Here is a 15,752-nt window from a genome sequence, read left to right as displayed (position 1 = left end):
TTTTATAGAGGATCAGCACAAAAAAGATCATTAGATTATAAGAAAAGAATATAGAGAGAAAAATTAAAGGAACCATGACAATAGGATACAAATAGCCAGCCATGAGTCCGTATAATGCAGTATTTATAAAATAGTTGGGCTCCTGTGCTGTTTTAGGAGTATTTCAAATCTACTTAGTGGGATTTATTAATCTTTAGATATTCTTGGAAGAGAGAATTTGTTGCATGCTGTTAAATAGAATGTTCAGAATCTATTCATCTGATCAAGGGGCTCTTACAATTATAGAATAAAATTCTTGTCTCCAGTTATGTCCATATCCCAGGGCTTGTGAACTGCTTTACATAATATTGAATTAGATCCCAGCAGCATAAGCAGAGTAGCCAACAAGCATTCAGTACTATATTGCCTGGAAAATTAGAATCTTTTTTTGTAAAAGAACTTGGCCAGGACCAGAGCGTCTCCTACTTTTTGAATAATGCCCTAATATCTTTAGGTTTCTCCTGCACAGACAGAAGAAGAAAGGAATTCCTTTGGCTTTTCTAATGGAATGCGTTGTCCCCAGGTTCTGTCCTGAGGTGTTAACATTTGGTACAAGCCAAAGTTCTGAAGTGGAATTTTAATACGTGACTACCTGGAGCAGAGGTGAGAGCTCCTCTGCCCCCTCTCACACACATACTGCTGCAGTATCACTCCACATACAGCCTATCTGAATTCAGTGGATGATCTAAATATGCATACTCATGAGTTACTAATGCAGTAGGATAGCATGCAGTAGTGGGAGACAGAGGCAAAAAAATTGATTCCTGACTCAAAATGATGAAAAAACTCTTCTGTTAGTGGCTCAGAACAGCAGCAGCCTCTCTCCTTTACCACCCAAAACCCCTATGCTTCAGACAAGGCAACATGCTGACATTGCCTGTCTGACCTGGGTGTGGCCACAATTATGGAACATTAGTGACTGCTCCATCACTGAGGTTGCCGCTGAGTTTCAATTTTATAAGCCCTGTTTGCTCCCTGTAGAAAATCCACAAACAAATGCATATAAGCCTCAGCATTGGTACATTAAATCTGAGACAGAGAGGGAATTTTTCTACCCACTTTCATTTAAATCAGATATGGGTTCCTGATTTGACACACTAAAAATAAAATGATCTCCAGAAATTAAGGGCCATGTTGACACAAGAACAAATGGCTGTAAACTGGCCATCAAGAAGTTTAGGTTTGAAATTAGACAAAGGTTTCTAACCATCAGAAAAGTGAAGTTCTAGAACAGCCTTCTAACGGGAGCAGTGAAGTGATTAAAACCTCACTGGTTTCAAGATTGAGCTTGGTAAATTCATGGAGGGGATGGTGTGATGAATTTGCTTACAGTGGCATGTGGCCCATCTGTGACTGCTATTAGCAAATATCCTCAATGGTCAGAGATGGGACACTAGATGGGAAGGGCTGAGTTCTACAGTTATTGCTCTTCCAGGTGTCTAGCTGGTGCATCTCATTGACATGTTTAAGGTCTAACTGATCACTATATTGGGGGTCGGGAATGAATTTTCCTCCAGGTCAGATTGGCAGAGACCAGGAAGGTTTTTGCCTTCGCCTGCAGCCTGGGGCACGAGTCATTTGCTGATCTGAATGAGAGTAAATGGTGGATTCTCTGTAACTTTAAGTCTTTAAATCATAATTTGATTACTTCAGTGACTCAGCCAGAGGTTATGTGTCTATTACTGGAGTGGGTGGGCGAGGTTCTGTGGCCTAGAATGTGCAGGAGGTCAGACTAGATGATCATGATGGTTCTTTCTGGCCTGAAACTGAGAAGTACATTTAAGGCTAGAAAGTTAATTACTGTGTGCGGCCAGCAGCGGGACATCTCCAGAATGTTTCTGAAAATTGTGCCATCTGCATGTTGGGATGCTCTTGCTCTTTGGATTTTTGCACTCTCTTTAGCAGGAGGTAAACTCAACCCAAGAAGTTTGGCTCCACAGAGGAATTCCTTTCAGAAGCCTACTTCATGTGGTGGAACATAGCTGAGCTTGTGCCTACCAGAGGAAGGACAGGCAAATTCTGTTTTCCAATATCTCCTTTGCACTGTAACAAAATGAATTTTCTCTTGAAACATGCCAGTGTTTCGCTTATTTGTTTAGTAAGACATTCTAAAAGCCCCAGGGGCCTTTCTTAGTGGCTTATTGTAGACACTTTGTATTCCCCTTATTTTTTCCACAAGCAGGCCAGTGCAGAAAGAAACATTCCCAGGTGCCTTGGACACTGAGATGAGACTTACCTTGTGGCTTCAGACATTCCAATCCCTGTAGGTAATGCAGGACTCCTGGGAAGAGGAGTTCAGAGCAAGTATATGTACTCTTTTATCAGGTTCGAGTCTCTAGCAGGACCCAAAGGAGTAAACCAGCCTCAAAGATCATCTGCTTATCTCCATAGAAACTGCGGGTGTGCCTAGAGACATTTGCATCCCTCCCTAGATAGTTCCCAGCCCCATTATCAATCTTTTTATTAAAAAAAAAATTTTTTTTTTAAAAAAGCAAAACTGAGAGACTCTGATTTACACATTCTCTTGCTGGGACATTCTGACAGAGTCAGATAAACCCCGGAACACAACCATTTAGTCATAGAAATTTCCCTTTGACAATTGCAAAGCACGTTTCCCTTCCCATCTCCACTTGGACCTTTGTAGATAGTCCTTGAAGTATTTATCGCGGTGGGACAATGAATGAGTCTTTGTCCTTGATCAGTATACTGTTTCTGTGTAAATTGTGGCATCCTCTATCTGACTTTTGGCTTAGAAAAGAATCTGTTTTCCCAGTTTGAAATGAAATTTCCCTTTTCTTTACCCCTCCAACACATAAACATCTCACCTCCCACTTCTTGGCCAGAGGAATATAACAAAATGTAGGTACACCAGTACATTCAATAATATTTACTAACCATAAAAAGGACACGGTCATCCTTATTTAGGTCCTAAATTAAAATTAACTACTTTTTAATTTTATCTTACGGGGAGGGTTCAGACAAGTCTTATTTGCTAACAAAAGCAGATACATTCCTGACCAGAATTTTCCATCCCAATATATGATTGTGCATTAGCAGCATCTGTCTGGGAGAGCAGTTTAATTTCTTTTCCTTCCCTTATGCTTTCTACTGCATTTTCATTCCCCACATGTTCTGTCATCTGATTGGTCCATTTACATTTCTTCTCTCCTTTGGCCTGTAGTGTTGGGCTATTTCAGGGTTATGCTGGGTCAGTTCCTGGATGGGAACCTTCAGAGAAAACCTCGGTGCTGTAGAAAGTGGTAGTGGTGATTCAGTCAGTAGTAGTACTTTCTTCACTTAGTTCTGAACCAGTGCCCTGATGTGTTGCTATGGGGCTGCCGTTGATTGGCCAAGACTTAGCCCCTGTCTGTGGTACAAAAACATCACTTAATCAGCGAGCCTGGCCACAACATGGGTGTACTTTTTGACCTGGTTACATCATAGATAAAGTGTTGTTGTGTAGGTAAGGTATATCATTGTTGTAAACCAGTCATGTAATTGGGCTAAAACCTTAGACGTGTCCATGTGCCTCCACCTGGATGTAGTCAAAGGTTTAACCCCATTGTACGCAGATTATTTAATGCGTTGAGGTTCTTTCTATTCTACAGATTTTAACTAGATTAGAGAGCAACAATGTTGTATCTTGACACCCTGATGTGGTTATGTTTGTTGTTTAAACTGGGCCTTTTGAAACAAAGACTGACTGCTCCTCCTGACTAAGTATCCCATAACACTTTTTACAGGAATAAGGGTGATAACTCTGTGTCCTGCTTCCTGGCCATATTTCCATTGGGGTCATTCAGTTTTGCCAACCTAAATTTCCGTTGCAGTATCAAATAGATATGATAGACTTTGTGTCCTGTTATAAAATGCTGAATGGAGTTGCTGTGTGGTGTTAAAATAGTTGCTGGGATTTACCTGAAGGATGGCTGCATTTTACAGCCAGCAAATGTGAAACTTTGGCTGTGAAAGGTGTTGGAATTCTTCAGGATCAAAGATGCTATATGAATATAAAATATTTATTGATTTAATCCTCTTTATATTGAATTCTTCCCTCATTTTCATTATTAATTTTTAGATTTCTCTCGTTTTGGGGGGAGGCAAATAAATAGGTAGCATGATTTAGTGAGTAGAGCATGGTACTGGGAATAGAGAGATCTTGGTTTCTCTTCCTAACTGTCGCTGTCTTGTTGTGTGACCTTAGGAAAGTCACTTATTCCTCATATGTACTGCAAATATAACAATGTTAGAGAACCCAATTACGGTACAGTTATCCCCGACGTGGTTCTAACATGGTTAAAAGTGTGATTAGTGTAGATGGGATCTAAAAGTTTGAGGTCCAAGACTTTTCCCTTAGTTAATCAGCACCAATTCATGCCACAGACTTGAACTGGATTAAGGAAAAAAATTGTGTTGAAATCAGGTCCCCTAATGTGGTTACATTTGTGGCATAGACAGGCCCTTAACTCCTATGCTTCCGTTTCCCCATCTTTAAATTGGATCCATGGGGAATTAAACTGAGATGTCATTTTAATTCTCTGAAGACGATATTTCAGCTCCACATGCTCTTGAAGATTTTTAGTCCTTAAGTGAAGTTGGGGGTCCCTTTAGCTGGCCAAGTCGATCCTTTCCCTCATGTCCAAAAGGTGCCTACCCACCATTCAGATAGGGAGCCTCATCTGTGTTAGACTTGCACCTGAAATACATACCCTGGCATTAACAAGGAAGGGTGGGCAACGCACTACTCAGCAGCTGAAGAATAAACAGTATTGAAGAATTAATGTCTTGAGATGTATTAGAAGGAAAAGGAAAGTAAAACTCCAACAGCAAGCAATAATAAAGCCAATATGGACAAATATGACTAGAGGGTTTTATATATAAAAGAGTTAGATATATCCCAACAACACAAGGTGTAATATAGCTTGTGATACCCATCCAAAATAAAACTCTGATAATGCTGGCCTACTCAAATGGGCAAGAGTGTTTGGACTTTTCTACTTTGGAAATAGGTTCCAGAGCACAGAGAGACTGAAACAAGATTCCCCCGAGAGACTGAATCCAAGCAGTAGTGTTTTGCGGATACATGAAGGTAGGGCTATTATGCTACCTTGCAGAAGTCTGTGAGGGAAACATCTCTGAGGTAAGCAGTGGAAATGGTCTGGTCTTGCATCAAGCGAGCAGTGGTGTAATTTAGTTTCTGGCCAGTGAAGTCATAAATACAAAATGCAATCGTAGCCATTTAGAGACAGTCCTATCAGTAAGAACGTTATACAACAAAGTGGGGTGAACTTTAATGGCTTCAGTTCTCTCAAGTATAAGACCCTAAGGACCTCTTACCTTGAAAGGGCTGGAAGAAGAGGCCCTACTGGCATGGGATATGTGGGCTTGGGAAGAATGTTAGCAGGACAATAGGTGGAACTCTTTTGCCAACTTGGAGAGGAATCTCTGAACCTGAAGTTCCACCTTACTCTTGTACAACCTTGGCACACAGTTGATCAATCACTGGAATCTGAAGCATGTTCTTTATGATTTGCAGTCACTGCCATTATGAAAATGATCTTGCATGTAAGAAACTTACAGTCACAGGAACTGCGTGATTCAGAAGCAGCTTTGTCAGGAGCACATTGATATCCTATGACACAGGGCTTTTCGAGAGTGGTGGGGGTCAGAAGCGTCAAATCTGTTGATGATAATGAGGCCAGTTTCTCCACAGCACATCTTCAACTAATTCATCATAGGCCAAAATAGCTGCTAGACATATCTGGATGAAGTTAGTCTTTTGGACAGTGTTAGATTCAGACAGGCAAAGAAGGTAGTTTAATTCAATTTTAGTGTAGGGCAAATAAAAGGGTCTGTGTTGGTCTATGTTCAACACACTGCAAACTTTTCCCACTTGGAAATCGAAAATTGTCTGGTAAATAGCTTTCAAGAAACCAGGAGAATTCAAGTTACCTTTCCGAAGACACCATGACTACAAATTTTGACACATTCAGGAGCTTAGCTATAAGGGAGAAGACTCTCAAATTAGGATGGATTGAGGAGTTCTGGTAAACAGTGATGATCCAATACTACACTTAAGATTTATCAATCATGCTGATGCCTAATTCCACTGTGGATGATCCTTGTTAACCTGGTTTACTCAGTGCCATGAGAAGATGAATAACTAGTTGTTCAGGTGAGTGGTAAAGAGAAACCTCTAGTATCCCTCCACTTGAGTAAGTTCTGATCCCACGATTCCTTGATCCAGAGATCACTCATGAGTATCTGTAATGGAGTAACGCAGTCAGTCTGCAGTCATGTTCTCCCTCCCTCTCTGGTAGGCACTTGGTAATCAAGACTATCTTGTGGAACATGCACACCCAGCCACTCTTGGCAGGCCACACTTCTAGCCAGCCCTTCTGTGACAACACGGAGTGCTGCCACCACCACAAAAGGTAAAACAGGAAAATGGTGGTAGTGTTCTGCTGTGGAAAATTGCTTTTGCTTAGGAACTATCCTTTGTGTGCATGTAAATGTGTGCATGGTCCAGAGCATGCACTTGGTCACCTTCCTCTAAAAGAAGCATGATAGTTCCTAGGGTGACAATCTTGAATTGTCCTTGAGTGTAAATAGTGATTTACGTCCCTGAGATCCAGGATGAGCTGGAGCCCTCCTGTTTTTTGGCTACCAGGAAGTATCCCTCTTGGGTCTAGTTCCATGGGTATGATGATGTCTTTTTTGCCAGGAGAGACTGGATTTCTTACAGCATCTTTTTCTGATAAGGTGTCAGATAGTATTCGTGGCAGGTGGGTAGTGTGAAACCTGATTTTGTAACCCCACGAAACAATGCTCAGCACCCAGGGGCCTTGGTGATGAGGAGCCAGCTGGCCCTGAAAAGCTCCAGTTTGCTTCCAAGGCAGAGGTTCTGGCTGAGCATTGCTAGTGGCAGGATGATTCTGTATTTGATAGTTGTGGAAAAGAGGGTTTAAGATTTGAGCTTCAGATGTTGCTTTGGAGGATGAATGTGCCCTGTGCAGCAGTGCAATTATGGAGCTGCCTTGAAACCAGTCATCAAAGTGAAATCCAGCTTTCAAGACAGAGGCTTTCCCTCACATTCCCTGTCTTGTGAGAGGGGCCCAACAGGCGAGACAGGATGAGAAAATGCAGGGTAGCTTTTTGCCTTAGGGAGCTTTTTGCCTTAGGGAGTACTTTTGAAAATCAGGCCACCTATTTAGGAGCTTAATTTTAGGCACTCGTCTTTCAAAATTTCTGCTAAAAATACATTTCTGTATGGAGCTGGAATTTGCCTGAGTCAGTGAACTGCTGTGTGTTTTTTGAGGCTGCCCTTCTGTATTCCAGAATTTCCAGCTTTTTTTTATTTATTTTTTTAAAAAAGGTAAGTCTCTAGCCGTCATGGTTCTGAAGAAAATCTTGAAAATGTGACCCAAGTGCACCCCAAAAGCAGGGAGGCCCTCCCAAATCTGCAGACCGCCTGAAATAATAGCTCTCAGAGGTGTAAACATGTCCCATTCATGTCAATGAAATGTTAGAGATGGCCAGCAATGTAAATGTCAGCATCGTTAACTATTTCACTGCTGTTCAGTGCATATAAGAAAGAAGCAGAAGGGTTGTCATATAATCTGCACTATCTTCTGAGGGTGACAGCTCATTTTAGTGCCATGACTGGGTGGTCGTTGGAGGGGGAAAAAGGTGGTATTCTCCTTTCTGACCTGTGGAGTCACAAGGCCAAAGGGAAAGGCAGATCCCAAGGGATTATTTTAGTCTCACCAATTGGGATCCAATTGTGCACAACCCAGTGGGGCATCTAGTCCTCCATGGGCCAGCCCTGTGGCACCTTCTCTAGAGCCTAGTGTGTTCTGGTAACAGGCCAGGTGGCTTTCTCCCTGGCTTTAGTAACTGCCAAGAAATCATTGCATTTGTTGCATCCTGGTCACACTGTCAAGCTTTTCTTTGCAGCCATGAAGGCCAGAAACAAAACACCCCATTCCCCCTGAGATTTTGGTAGTGTTATTTTATTATTTATTATGTAATTCTGGGAGACAGGGCTCCAGGCATGTGTTTATATCTTAATCCAGTCTAGCCCATGGTGCAACAGAATCCTACTTGGGAGGTGAAGCCTGAGGAGCCCAGCAGAGCATGTGTGAGCATAGTTTGAACATTTGCATAGACTACTCCGGTGGCATCTCATTTTGTCGCCCTAGATAGGTGGATCTTGTGGGGGTGGAGTTTGGGAGAGTACCACTGGTTTTTCCACTTTGAGCTCTATTTATATATATAATTTATCTGTAAGGATAAGGAGCAGAGGTGGTGTGAGATTTCTATTTCTTCTGCTGAGATAAAAATATGTGTTCCAAACGCTCACATTTCCAAGGAGACCATTGCCTCTGCCTCTTGATCTCATTCAATTAAAATATAGGCTCTTGCATTAGAAGAGAGGCCAAATGAGGCTTATCACTGGGGCCTAGGAATGAGAGGTAATTCTGCGTCCCAAGATGGGAAGGTGAAGGTAAACCCATTTTCCTGGTTTGTGGAATAGAATAGCAGTTTTAACAGAGAGATGAGGTGACATTTGTCCTTTGAGCATGGGGCATGGTGTTGGGGATATCGTGTAGGGGGGAAGGGCTTGTTGAATCTTGTCTTTCCAGATCTGTGCTGGGAGTTCAAGAAGAGTGTTTTTTGCACCATGTACCTCTGCCAGGGCTGGCTGCTGATTGGTAGGTTTTGCAAAACTGAAATTGAAGATTAGGATCTGAGTGCACTGAGCAAGAGGGTGCTCGCCTCAGCCAATCTTAGGGGGAGCAGGGCCACCGGGCACTTGTAATTCAATACTCTCCATGAATCAGGAGCCAAACCAGCTGCTTTTTTCCCTTTGGTGATATTAAAGGTTGTAAAATACTCACATCCAAAGCCACCTGCAAAAGCAGATTAAACTCTTTTATCTTTAGATTCTCTCCCCTTCTGATCCCACCTTGATCTTTTCTCCATCTCCCTGCTGATAACCTTGCGGTGCCTGGCACACTGTATACACCATCTTCTGAGCTTTAGGGTTTCCCATGATCTGTTCTGTGCCTTGCTCCCTACAAATGCCAGCATACTCTGAATATCTGTAGCTACTGAATTATGACTAAGCTTTGTATCTTGACTAATGGTGGTTAATGGGTGTAGCCTAAGACATTGCAGGAATGGCTAGGGAAAAGGTAATTGTAGAGAGGGGAGAACTTGCTCTCTCTGTCCTTGACTTGGGAGAGTAGTTCTGTGCTTCATTCATGTTTAAAGAACCCATTTCTAAAGTAAGCACACTTTGGCATAAGGAGTTGGTCTGCATTTATTACTAACCCCACCCATCCCTGCCTTTTGCAAGAATCTTGTGAGGCTGTGATTGTGTTTTTAGAAGTAGAATGACAGAGAGAAATTCCCTGGAGGCAAATGCAGTGTGTATGCTCTGCACGCCAGTACAGACACACAGGGCTGGGAACTCCCAGAGAGAGATTGAGTGAGAGTGAGAGAGAGCGCGAGCGCACAGAACAGCCAAATAGGGTTGGAGGAGGAGGGGGGGGGGAGGAAGAGGCGAGATGCTTTTTAATCTTTAAACTGAGCAATTTGGATTTTTTTTTTTTTAAACCTTTGGTCTCTACTTTTTACTGAAGTGCCTTTTGCGTTCCAGGATCACCTCACTGCTGGGTTTGAACAGCCCGGGCTGACATGATGTACCTCTGGGTGAGTAGAGGGCTGTGTGTGTGAGGGCTTACACGCTTTGCACATATAAGGAGTGGAAAGCTGAGGGATTCTGTACTAACATGAGCAGCCTTCTCCGTAGGGCTCAGCTGTCTGCATCCCCTACACACAGTAGGCTTTATTTCCACTTGAAACAAATTCTTAAAAAAATTATATTGGTAACTGAATTTTAAACAGCCTTTTCCTGTAGTAAGATCCTTCTGAGTGTGTATGTTTTTCAGCAGGTGCCTTTGTGGAATTATCCTCATTCTCTAGCACCTGTAGGACCTGTCCTGTTCCTGGATGTGGGCTGATCCCACACACTACTTCCTTTGCTTGTGTAATTTTGATGTGACTGAGGGGCACCCTGTGGATGCATGGGGTAGAAATAAGCTTATGATCATCAAATGCCAGGAGAAGAGAAATATGATCAGGGGAGGTTTAGCGTTGTAATTGGGAGTATGTGGCCAGAAGTTGGATGTGAGGATGCTTTTATTAGAGATGCCAAGATTACTGGAATTTCTGGTGGATTATGGGATATAGTGATGGGAAAAAATGTATATGAGATGATAAATATCTAGCTAGCTTTATAAAATATACATACATTTTCATCCCATGAGCAAATTCTGAAATTTTCTCTGGAGTAGTCAGCTGTTTTGGCTGCTTGGCTAGGATGTGTAATTCTCTCTGCTTCTTGGTACCCTTGAAATCTGTTATTTGCCCTTGGATCTGTTACCCATGTGCCCAAGACTGCTGGCTCCTGCATTTGATTTAAGGATAATCAGGTCAAAAGTTTAATGTATTCATGACTGGTGAAATTGGGGGGTTCTGTCGCTGTCATTTTTTAAATCACATGTCCCTCCCTCCTCCAGCCCTTCCCTCCAGTTTATTTAGAAAACAAACAAAACCTTGGAATACAGAGGTGTTTTACTGCTTTTTACTTTCTTCCATTGTGCGCACACTCCAGCTTTGTAATCATAGGGTAACTTGCACATGCTGGGCTATGAACGCTTGCTTGTTTTTACAGGGTTGGCCCTGTTGACAGACAGATTTCAACTTTTACATCCCTATTCTTCACCAACCATGTATTCTGGGCCCTGAATGTGGCTGCCAGTTTTGCCGGGAGGGCTGGCTGGATAGGCCTTCCCTTGTGCATCAGATAAGACTGCTGCTTAATCTGCTGGGTGGGGTGAAGCGAGAAGCCGCTCAGCCATGCGGGTACTCCTTTTATCTATTAAGTGACAGTGGTATGATAGTTCCCCATCGACTAGGGTTGCATCTGCGCTGGAGCTGTAATTTCCAGCTCAGGTAGATGTACACGTGCTAGCTTTGTTCAAACGAGTGTGCTAAAAGTACCAAGGTAGCCCCGGCAGTGCGGGTAGCAGCAGGACAGTTTGCCAGCTCCTGTACGGCTAGTCCCTTCTGCAGCTCCACTGCTATTTGTGGCATGTTAGCTTGATCCAAACCAGCATGTGTCTGTCTGCCCAAGATGGAAATTGCACCTCCAGTGTAGGTGGGCTAAATGTGGGACCAGACGTCAGTAGCCCTGCTCGCCTTCCTGTGTGTCTGTGTGTGCGCCTGCATGCATGCGTGTGGGGCAGTTTGAGGTGTAGGGGAGAGAGCCTGCCAGTGTGTCAGCCGAGAGAGACTCAGACGAGGGGTGTGCTTTGTCTTTAACCGGGCGGGACTGTGAACTGCTGCGCTTGTGAATCCGGAGGAGAAGGTTTAGTTTTGGCCAGCTTCCCAGCAGACTGAAGAACAGTACCCTCCCTTATGCTGTACGTACCACGCTTCCTCCCGCCTCCACCTTAAACTCCCAGACCTTTAGTAGGATTATAGTTTAAACTGAGGGTATTTAAAGGGTTTTAACTGCTAAACGGATGCTCAGGACTCTTCCCAGCACCCAGTATGTTCATTCAAAAATAGGTAACTCATAACATTCTTTTGTGTTCCCGGTACAGTGTGTGGGGAATTTTCTGTGACCCTTGTTCTTTGGGGATGGCCTCTCTCTCGCTCACTCCACAGAACTCTTTTCCTCCCAGTGCATCCTATGTTCCCTCCTATGCGTTGTCTAACACTGTCTTACTGCGTAACCTTCCATGGCAAGAACTAGGAACCCGGAGTTACCTGTCTGATTTGATTCTGAGTCTGCTGTGCCACATTCATACTGTAATTGGGCATTGGTGTCCTGCTTCTGTTCCCTGTGCTGTCTTCTCTGTTCATTGCCTTTTGCCCATAGAACATTAAAAATTCTGTAGATCCATGGACCTTTGTACTGAGTCATTCCTGAATTTAGTGTATAAAGCTACATTAATACAGTGTTAAATTTGTGGTTTTAAATGCGCAAGTCAGGAAATCCAGAGTTAAGGTTCCTTCAGCAACCATACCATTGTCCCTTGTGCGTGTATGATCTTTCCTTAAGTGATAATGCAACACTGGACGTTGTCACATACTGTTTGGTAAATAATTCAATGAAATAAAATACAAAGGAACGGCACTTTTCTCTGTAACTGTGGATGCAGAGTAGAATCCAGCCCAGAAGAATACAACATCCAGAACACCATAGCTTGGGGGCAGTAACTGCTGCCTCCTTTGAATGAGCCATCGTCATATTCCACATTCAAATTAAATTTCCTGCTTGCTGATCTGTATTTGCTTGAGTGTAATGTGTCACAGGGAAACAGCTGGCCATGGTGAGAGAAGCTGAGAAGGCAGGCTACCTGTGAACTGCACAGTTAGATAAGATAAATAGAGTTTCTTACTAACAGTATTACAGTGTGGTATGTAGTTGTACAAAGTCTGCTGTGAGGCACAGGCAGTAAGGCAGACTATTGCACAGATCAAAATACAGAAAAAGATGCCTACTGTTTCAATTCAAATTACAGAACTTTAATCTTTTAACTTTAATATTTCTAAACACGTGGTTTTCAAACTCAGAAAGGATAATATTCCTTATTGAGGACTAGCCTTAGGTGAAGTCAGGTGGAAGTTCTGCTGTTGCAATCCACAGGAGGTTTGAGCTGAAAATAAGAGAAGGTGTGAATTAAAACAGACTTAGTTTGGTGCAAGTCCGTGTCTGGACACTTGTATTTTTGAATAAAAATGGCTAGTGTCGATATAGCTAAAACTGCTGTGTGCTACTAACTGTAGCAATCGGGCTCAGATCTCATATGTTGTGTGCCAGAACAGCATACCACCACCTCTTTCATGCTGTCACCTTATTTACCTGAATTTAAGCTTTTATTTGAAGTGCAAGTAAGGACTTATCTGCACTTTGAAAATTTACCAAAGTAGCTATTCTGGAATAGTTATTTCTGTATAAGCCACAGTGTGAACACTCATTCCGCAGTAAGTGTGTCCACACAGGGCTTATAATGATATAACTATTTTGGTAAATATCCAAATGTCCCAAGTCCCAAGCTGTTATGGTTGTTGAGATATCTGCTTGGTTCATGTTTTTGAGGCTAACTAATGCAGTGGCATCTACCTGTATTTTCGATCTGAAATGATAACTTGGAAAGCCATTATCTATCCCATCCATCTCAGTGGGGGCTGCCTTGGGTATCCCGTGATAAGTGTTGCCATTGAAACTATTAACTACCAGACTGCTCATCAAAGCATCTAAGAAAGGAAAGAGAGAGTCATGTTATGCAGATCTGTGAGTGACAGCCCATTTTTTGAACCATCAGTGTGTGGGTTTGGGGAGACCACACATTTTCTTACACCCTGATCAATAGCAAGCTAAACCCAAGGGCCCTAGCAGAGCCAAGCAGGACATCTGAGGCCTTCCAAAGTGTGTGGGAGGGTCAAGCACAAAGGAGCCCAATGGGTATATGCCTGACCGATGGGAAGCCAAGCCCACGGAGCTCAACAAAGTCCAGGGGTTTATTTGTACCCAAAGAAGCATAGAGTGCACACAACATCATATTTTGAATGTTTGTGTACACTACTGTGAGCAGTGTCTCATGTGGATGGAGCTTATTTTGTGGGCTGTGTGTGGAAGAGTATGCCCTATTTTTTCCCCAATCTGACCTAGGTTTAGTTCAATCAAATTTAGTCACTTTTATTCCACAATAAGTATCCACACACAGGCTTGCACCAAAATAAAGAGATTTTAGGAAACTGACTTAGTTAAACCAATGCAGTTTATGTGTAGACCAGCCCTAATTGATTTTTAGATGAAAAACCTTACCTTCTCATTAGTGATCAGAGGTATGGCCCTTAACCTTCCGTATTCAATGAATCATGGTAAAAATGTAGGGTCACTTTATTCTGAGGAGTGCTTTTTAAAGTGCACGATGTAGACTCAAGAGTTACACAGATGCTGCCTTGCTAAATGTATGTTGGAATATGAAAGGTTAGAAGAAAGCAGCAACCCCAGCAAGCAATTTGCTCAATCCACCCCGCCTCCCATTCTCTGAGAGGGTTGAAACCATCAAAGACAGGAGGGACTAATGGAGCGGAGGTCCATGTTGTTGCTAGGCTCCTGATAGGAAAGTACTGGATTCATAACTCTGATCTCAGAGAGATTACAGTGTCTCTAGATAATTTCTTCATTTCTCCCAGCTGTGCACAGGGGGCGTGCTGAGTTTGTGAGAGGACTGGCTTTACAGGGCAGTTGGAATGATTTCTTTCACCAGCGTCTATGGAAATGAAGCCCTTCCCCAGATCTCTACTGAATATCTGCTGTACAAGCAGGAGTGGTGCCAGCTAGTTTACCAAGTCATTTGTCATGTTTTTTTCTTTGTCTCCTTTTTCTTTTTGATCTGCCTTTCATTTCCCTTGTTTTCGCTGTGAGGGGAGCTTGCTCGAGAGCCGCTCTTTGGATTGCATAGAATCATTTTTCTCTTCCCTCCCTCTAGGCATTGAGCTCATCAGCTTTACCACCCTAGGGACTATAGAAACCCAACTCGGCTGCCAAGCCTGGGCCTTAGCAACATACTTCTGCTCATGCCATGTCTTTCTTTCATTTGTCCTCTTGCATGAGGTTGGTTGGTGCCAGTGAATAGTGTGATCATCACAGGGTGTTTCACAGGACACAATATATATGGTCACAGCCAGTGGCCATCTGTCTCTGAACTTTTCATAAATTGTGCTAGGGGCTGGATCTCCGAAAATGTTGGAAGAACCGTTGCAAATGCATGGTGCCTTGTTAAATATTCAAATACTGATCTGTAAAACACACATTATATTTCTGTTTATTCTCCTGGGCTAGTGAACTAAGGGCATCAGAAGTGTTTCTTCAGAATAAACCAATTAAATGAGATCTTTGAAAGTGGGTCATAGATCTGATATTTCTTAGACCTTGTCTTCTTCAATGTAAACATATAGCTGTGTGCCTGCCTGCCCGCCCGCATAAATATTGTACACAAATCTATGTTAATAGAACTTTGATGTTGCAAAGTCAAGTATGAAAAAATTAGGAAATTCCAGAATTAAACTTTAATTCTGCCCTTTTGAGCATATGCATTATGATAATCTTTAATTACATGATCACAGATATGTTTTCCACAGGACCCTGATCTCATTCGGTGGAAGGTGGTCAGTTCCTCAGCAGCTATTCAATATTTTGTTTTAGCCTCATTGTTCATTGTGTGGCCCCAGGCTTTGTTTACTGCCCACTGTTTGCTGCTTTGGAGACAGAATTATTAATTTCCTTATGGTGCTCCTGAATGTAGTATCTGAGTGCATCACAATCACTGATTTTTCACTACACCCCTGTGAGGTGAAGAGGGTATTATTATTTCCATTATTTAGTATCATGTAGCACTTAATATGTTGAAAGCACAACTCCCATTGATTTCAGTTACAGCTCAGCACTTCTGCAAATCGGACCCCAGCATATCAGTTTTGGCACCCAGAAAATGAGGAACCTGCAATCAGTGATCACCTGTGAAAAGTTTGGTTAAAGTGACTTGTCCAGCATCACAAAGAAACAGTGGGTTAGATGCAAGGATAGAATCCACTTCTCCAGGGCACCATTCAATTGCCTTGACCAT

General features: G+C 42.6%; 1 protein-coding gene and 1 long non-coding RNA gene across 2 annotated transcripts in view; both read left to right on the top strand.

Moving 5' to 3' along the window:
* RBFOX2 (RNA binding fox-1 homolog 2) overlaps nucleotides 1-15,752 on the top strand; it is a 228,266-nt gene that overhangs the window by 66,078 nt on the left and 146,436 nt on the right.
* Nucleotides 469-6,394, top strand: LOC137160444 (uncharacterized). The gene is made up of 3 exons (XR_010921884.1): nucleotides 469-642; nucleotides 5,049-5,128; nucleotides 6,360-6,394. It is a non-coding gene; the product is annotated as an uncharacterized lncRNA (long non-coding RNA).

This window comes from Emydura macquarii, unplaced genomic scaffold (assembly GCF_026122565.2).
Source record: "Emydura macquarii macquarii isolate MOO-44397 ecotype Brisbane River unplaced genomic scaffold, CSIRO-AGI_Emac_v2 contig_2205, whole genome shotgun sequence".
NCBI lineage: Eukaryota > Metazoa > Chordata > Testudines > Chelidae > Emydura > Emydura macquarii.
The sequence above is the reverse complement of the archived record's forward strand: the minus strand, read 5'-3'. Positions and strand labels throughout refer to the sequence as shown.